Consider the following 7177-nt stretch of genomic DNA (forward strand, 5'->3'; position numbering starts at 1 on the left):
TGGAGTCTCACCGTAATGAGGTTTGGTACGTGATCCCTTACCTTCTCCCCTCCAATGACATGGGAAACAGCTGAGTTTAGCGAGAAGGGTGTGAACTTTGGAATCAGATGAACCTGGGTTCAAATCTCAGGTCTGCCATGTACAGCCTCCCAGAGTCTCCGTTCCCTGGTTTACTAATACACATAAATGGGGCTACTGAGATGTTAGCCATAGTGCCTGCACTCGATAAATGTCAGTCTCGTTTCTTCTGAGGTTTTTCCATTGCTGGACAGAACAATGGATCAGTGACAGGTTGACCACTTCTAACAGGACAGATTTGTAAATCCTGTATGCAGACTTCCCCTACCCAGGCTGGGGCTCTGGCTTTCAGTAGGCAAATAAGACCCACTCTGACCTCTGCGTTCTGAGTCTCAGCCACTGAGTTACATGACCAAAGACACTAGCACTCCCCACCATACCTGCCAACTTTAAGGTTCAGGTTAGTTCGGACGAGTTTTGCTTGTAGGACCTTCGACATCTCTTTGCTGAATTCACAAATGATTGCTTGAGTCTGTGCTTCTGTTGAGTCCAAACAGAAATAATAATGCTGTGACACTGTGATGTATAAGAAGAAATACATATTTGGTCTTTGTCCCCATATCGCATTGTAAAAACCCTGGAATTTATAAAAGCGATAAAGAGGTCTTGATATTCATACCAAACTCTTCTCAGTGGCACCTGAGTTTATGTTAATGAGAGGTCACTGTTGGAAAGCACCTAAGGATGGAAACCAGATGCCAAGAGATCAACGATGTGATTAGAGGGTTGGCAGTTTCAGTCCCACTCCCCTAACCCCCACGAGGGGAGAGGGGCTGAAGGCTGAATCAATCACCAATGGCCTATGATTTAACCAATTGAACTTCTGTAATAAACTCTATGGAAAACCAAAAGGATGGGGTTCAGAGACCTTCCAGGTTGGTGACCCAAGACATAGGAGGTACCACAACAGCCAGGCCCCAAACTCCATGAGAATTAAAGCTCCTTTGTTCAGAATCTCACCCTATGGATCTCTTCTCTGGCTGTTGATTCGTATCTTTTAATATCCTTTATAATACGTTGGTAATCTAGTAAATAAAATGTTTCTCTGAGTTTTTTGAGCCTTCTATCAATCAAACCCGAGAAGGAAGTCACGGGGACCTCTGATGTATAACTAGTGAGTCAGAAGCCTGGGTCACAATCCGGATTTGCAAATGGCATCAGAAGTGTGTTTGTGTGGGGGCAGTTTTGTGGGACTGAAACCTTGACCCATGGGAATCGGACGCTGTCTCCAGGAAGGCCATGTCGGAAACCTGTCGAATCGTAGGACACCCAGCAGGTATCTGAGACTTCGTAGTGGTGTGGGGAAACCACCCTCTACAGCAGAATTGGTGACTAGATTCTGGTTAAATGCCAAAACTACAGTGTGATTTACCTGGAAGGAGCCTGATTCCCACGGTGTTAGTTCACTGGAACATGACTACAGCCACAGCTACATCCTCCGATCCTGACACGCAGCTCGCGCTTAGCAACACCTTTGTCATCGTTAACTTTCATGAGCAGCTCTTGGCTTTGTTTTCTATACTAAACATCATTCCTTCTTCTCCCTTTACCATCACCTTGAATCCACCTCCATGTGTAGGAGAATCTTTTCTCCCCCGCGTCCTTTACCCCAGCACCTGTTCTCATCCCCTTAGCTCACATCCCATGACATCAACTGGAGACAGGATCCAGCCTCTTGGTATCAGGAGAATGGAAACTTGATCCGTCTAGCCAGATAGTTCTTATCAATTCCCCACACCTCAAAGCTTGCATGAGTATAAACTGCTGCCTTTCTTTGGCCCCAGGATTCCCCGGGCCCTCCACAGCCAGAAGGCAGCAGTGACTGTCAGCGAGCGATGAGCTCTAGTGTCAAGGTCCTGATGAGGAAGGGAAGGGCTTTGATTCCCATCCCTGCTCTGTGCACAGGGTCAAACCATAGATCCATACACTTGTTGCCATTCCACTTCCTCTCCTATAAAAAAAAAAAAATTTTTTTTTTTTTGAGGGAGAGTATGGGAAGGGGGGGGCATGGAGAGAGGCAGGGGAAGGCAGAGAGAAAGAGAAATTCCCAAGCAGTCTCCACACGCCCATGGCAGGACTCGACCTCACGACCCTGAGATCATGACCTAGACCAAAATGCAGAGTCAGAGGCTTAACTGACTGAGCTGTCCAGGCTGCCCTTAAAACTAAATTTTAAAGATTTTAATGGATGGAAGCAGACTGAGAAGACATCTAGTTCCACCCGTCATCCCCAGAGGAGGAAAGAAAAGAAGAAGGGAGCCAGATTCAAGCCTCTCGCCTTATGGCAGAAGTGGCTGGTCAAAGGCTATGTCTAAGACAGATGCCAGACTTATGTTAAGGAAGACTACTCTTATTAAAATATTTCCTTCCATAATGGGAAATATTCTGTCAAGAGAACAAGACATAAAGCCATGTATAAATCAAGCTGGTAGGTGTACATTTTATTGTTGGTTTACAAAGGAGGGTGTTACATAACCACGCTTCTTTATGCGTAGAATATCTTTGCTAGCAGCCATGGCTTCTGGAGAGCGGACCTGGGGAATTAGGAGGGAACCAGGTGTCCGGCACAAGAGACCAGCCTGAAACGGTAAGTGACAAAGATACTTGCCAAATCTCTTCTGTTTGCTTTTGACTGCTAGCCAGGTGGGGGAAAAAAAAAAAAAAAAAAAAAACCAACCTTCAGGTTTCAGCAAGAAAATCTGAATTCATTATCTCGTTCATTCTCTTTTTTTCCTATATAACTTAATTAAAATAGAAACAATTGGGCCTTCTTGGCTTGCTGGCCCTGGCAAGGTCCTGCACGCAAGTTCACGCAGGGAAGCAAGCTCAGGGCACCTCCCTGCAGACGCAGAGCTGTGAGGAGAGGAGCCTGTGCTCCCCAGCTGATGTCTCTCTGATCCCCAATTCCAATCGGCTCCCCTTGTCCGCTCACCAGAATGAAGGGGATCTGGGCCTGCCAGATAACCCACTTTTTTGTCACCGGCATTTTTTTGTTTGTTTATTTGACAGAGAGAGAGAGGGAGATCACAAGTAGGCAGAGAGGCAGAGAGAGAGGGAGAAGCAGGCTCCCCGCCAAGGAGAGAGCCCGATGTGGGGCTGGAGCCCAGGACCCTGGGATCATGACCTGAGCCAAAGGCAGAGGCTTAACCCACTGAGCCACCCAGGTGCCCCAATGTCGCCGGCATTTTTGATGCAATAGATGTCTCTGAATTTCCCAGGTACCCAGATCCCTAAACTAACACTGAAAATAAACAAAGCATGGGCTCTGTTCTCAGACGGTATCAGTCCAAGTGGTCGCATCTAACTGATTTTGGAGGGAGACAAAACAGGTTTCCCACATCTAGGTTAACTGTGGGTAACACGGGAGGAGAGTGCAGTCAGTCAGTCCTCGTAGAGAGACAAGCCAACCTCCCCCCTGCTGAGGGGCAAGAGTCCTTGAGCAGCAGAGGAGGGACCGGATTGCTGGCTGTCCCAAGCTCTCTCCCTCTGCTCTGTCCTGGGCGCCCTCCAGAGGGCCCAGCAAAACTCCCGCTGAGGGTGACTACAGATGAGAACAAAAGTGCTTTGTCCATAGCTACTTTGCATCTCTCCTCTCTCGGGCTCCAAGTGCGCTTTTGCAACCCAGTTACTGTAATCATGGTTTTCTTGTGCATTTGAGATTAGATCGATATTTAAAAATCTAGCTCGCAGGCAGAAGGTAAAATTGCAAATAAGCGTTTGGCCGAAGAAGTCTTTGTGGAAACAGTGGGGAATACGTCAAAACAAAAAGTCTTCTGACAATTGCAACATGGAAAGCAGACCTTTCAGCAGGGACTGGATACATGAGGGGCTGAACCCTCTCTTACCTCTGTTCCCCGCAGGGGCCAGCATGGTTCTTTGCACAAAATAGGTCCCAGTATGGCTCCATTCAGCTCTCCTCTAGAGCTGGTCTGCTCTCCAGTACCTAGGAATTCTCTCCCCTGGGTGCGTTCCTTCCTGGCTGCACCTTGAGGGGTTGGCCCTGGACCCGTGGCATCAGGCAATCTTTACTCCCGACCCCACTGCAGACCTACACACAAAAAATCCCCCCAGGCCCTTCAGAAAACAGTGGTGTTTTGTTCAGGGCAAATGAAGCTCAGAGACAGAGATTCTTTGCCAATCATTTATTGGACACAGGCTCATTATGGGAATTAAAATTCATCATAGTAATATTTCACAAGCCAATAGCCTACCAGGTAATGCCTCTTAATAAACCAATATAGAAATAACATACTCCAAACCAATGACAGATTAATTACACTTTTGTTCCAGGCAAAGGGAAGGTGAGAGAAATAAAATCCAAATTTTGTCCGGGTGGCGCTTCTTCTAAAAGTTGGTTCTCAGTGGAGTAGTCAGTCCTTCCAACTAAAAGCTGGTTAGCAGCTGCCAGGTCAGGTCCCTCACTGCTGGGGCCTGGAGCTGGCGGGCGATGGTGCCGTCAATGGAAGGCAAGGTGGGTTGTTCCGAAGTCTACTAGTCCAGCGACTGTCCCACAGTTTGTACCACTGGCTACAAGGACTTTGGCTCGCCAAGGCAGGAATAGATGTCCCCTCTCTTCCCAGGTTTGTCAACACTACCGACCGAGAATATCCTGGCCACAGCAGAGGTAGGTGTCTCAAGATCCTTGGAGAGCTCTTAAGATCAGCAAAGAGTAGTCTTATCTAGATGATCCCACTCAAATTGCTGGTAAAACCTCTTGAGGATGCCACTGCCATTCCTGTGGTGTCAGTCACGTTAACCATCCTTTCCACGGCAGGAGCTGAGAGTTCGAGACCAAAGTCCCAGTATCTGATTTCAAAACTGTTTCATCAAAACAAGTTCACTCGAAACGAGTTTAGACCACAAACAACGTTGTCCACGAGGAGCTTTCAAAACATGGATTTGAAATCACAGCAAGTCTGTATACGACCCCTGGCTTTCATGCTGACGCACACTACCAACGTTTGCTATCAATAAAAGATTGATAGGCTTCAGTCTGTCTGATAAATGGGCATGCACGCACGACGGGGGAACACGGGGGCTGACAGTGATCCACATCATGGATTTCAAGACCGACTGCAGTGCTTGGCACCATGGCGGACAGCTGGTGGAAACTTCCCTCTGGGGGTATGGACAGGCTGGCTGACCTCAGATGGTAGCTGTCTGTCCAAGCCTGGGCAAATCACCCACAAGGTCCAGACTGGTAGGCCGTTTTCATGACCCACTTGCGGTTCTTTTATAGACCTCAAGGCAAGCGCAAGGTAGGGAGTAGTAATTAGAAGACATGGCTCCAGCTCGTACCATGGGATGACCAGCAAGCTTACCCATAGAACACCCTACCCAGCAAGGGGCTTAGACACGATCTCAGGACTTAAGCTAGAAAGATCTGGTCTGTCCTCCATGAAGCATTCCAATGTCCGAACATAATCAGATGCCTTGGTGCCTGAAGCAGGAATTATCAAGGGGATCGGAAAGAGGTTTCAAGATGTGAACATTCTGTCCCAGCTACACTGAAGCCTGACAGCCTCCCTGGTTGTCTTCTCAGGAAGCAAATGATGATGGATTCCCTCAGGACCAACTCATGGCCTCCTTTTTCTCAGGAGCTGACTGTGTCTGGGGGCCCATCCCCAGGCTGCAGCTCTTGGCTTCCTAGGCTAACAGCTCTGCAGGTGCCCCGGGCACAGATCCCAGCCCCGAACGTTTTCTCGTTCCCCCACAGTCCCTGGTCATCTTTTGGCAAACATCCCAGATCTTTCCACGAGAGCTCCAATTTATTTAAAAGGCATGCTTTTTCCTCCCAGTGGACTTCTTCAACTAAATGACTCATATTGACTGTTTCAGCTTTTCATGAAAAATCATCCAAGGTTGTACACCTTGGCCCAGGGACGGGTCTGGGTGTTGTTGGACCTGATGTGGGATAATATACGAGCAGGCACAGGGCCGTGGGGGCACCTTGGCAAGTGAGGGGCCCTGAGGCTGAAGCTTCATTACGTTGGTGGTGAAGGCACCTCTGCCCTTATTTGGAGAACTGAGTCCCAGCGGGAGCTCAGGGCTCTCTCTGCAGCAAGACCGCCCATCATCCATGATGGTCTATCACGGGCCAACACACAATATGTGTAAGAAAATGGGGACTAGAGGCAGAGAAGCCTGACCTCCACGACCAGCTCTGTCTCTCTTTTTTTTTTTTTAATTTGACAGACGGAGATCACAAGTAGGCAGAGAAGCCCACAGAGAGAAAGAGGAAGAAGCAGACTCCCTGCTGAGCCAAGAGCCCGATGCGGGGCTTGATCCCAGAACCCTGGGATCATGACCTGAGCTGCCACCCAGGCACCCCCCAGCTCGGTCTTTTCACATGCTCTGTGATCTGAAGCATAAAGTGATCGAACCTCACTGTGCTTCAGTGCCTCCTCTGAAGAAAACCCAGAGGCAACGGCCCATCTTTCACGTGTGTGCTGTAAAGATCCCAAGGATGGAGATAGGTCACACGGTTAACTCGGAGAATGACGGACTCCAACTTTCATCCAACAATTTTCATTACAACTGGTCTACGGGATCGAAATTTACCTTATACAAGGAAAGTTCGTTATTTTATATTTATTTTAATTATATTTAATTTTATTATTTTTTAGGGAGAAAGAGTGCACAGCAACCAGGGTGGGGAGGATCAGAAGGAGAGAGAGAGAGAGAATCCTAACCAGGCTACGTGCTACATGCAGAGCTTGACGCAGGGGTTCCCATTTTAACAACCCCAGAGATCAGGACCTGGGCTGAAAACAACTGACCTGACATTTAAGCCACTGAGCCACCCAGGTGTCCCCAAGGCAAGTTAGTTATTAACTTGACAAACAACAGACACAGAAGAGGCAAGCATATATTCAAAGATAGTATAAATGTATAAAAACAAGATGTAAAACAGAACCACACTTAGCCTGAACCAGTGGCTGACAATTCTTTCTCTGTTCCCATGCATTGAAGGGACACAGCATAATCTGAATGACAATGGCTAATGCCTCAGCAATAGAAGGGCTTATAAACAATTTGTAAACCTCTCAGGTGTTCTTTTTTTTTTATGATTTTATTTATTTGACAGACAGAAATAGGC

Source organism: Mustela putorius, unplaced genomic scaffold (assembly GCF_011764305.1).
Source record: "Mustela putorius furo isolate JIRA1106 unplaced genomic scaffold, ASM1176430v1.1 tig00001130_pilon_pilon_pilon, whole genome shotgun sequence".
Lineage (NCBI taxonomy): Eukaryota > Metazoa > Chordata > Mammalia > Carnivora > Mustelidae > Mustela > Mustela putorius.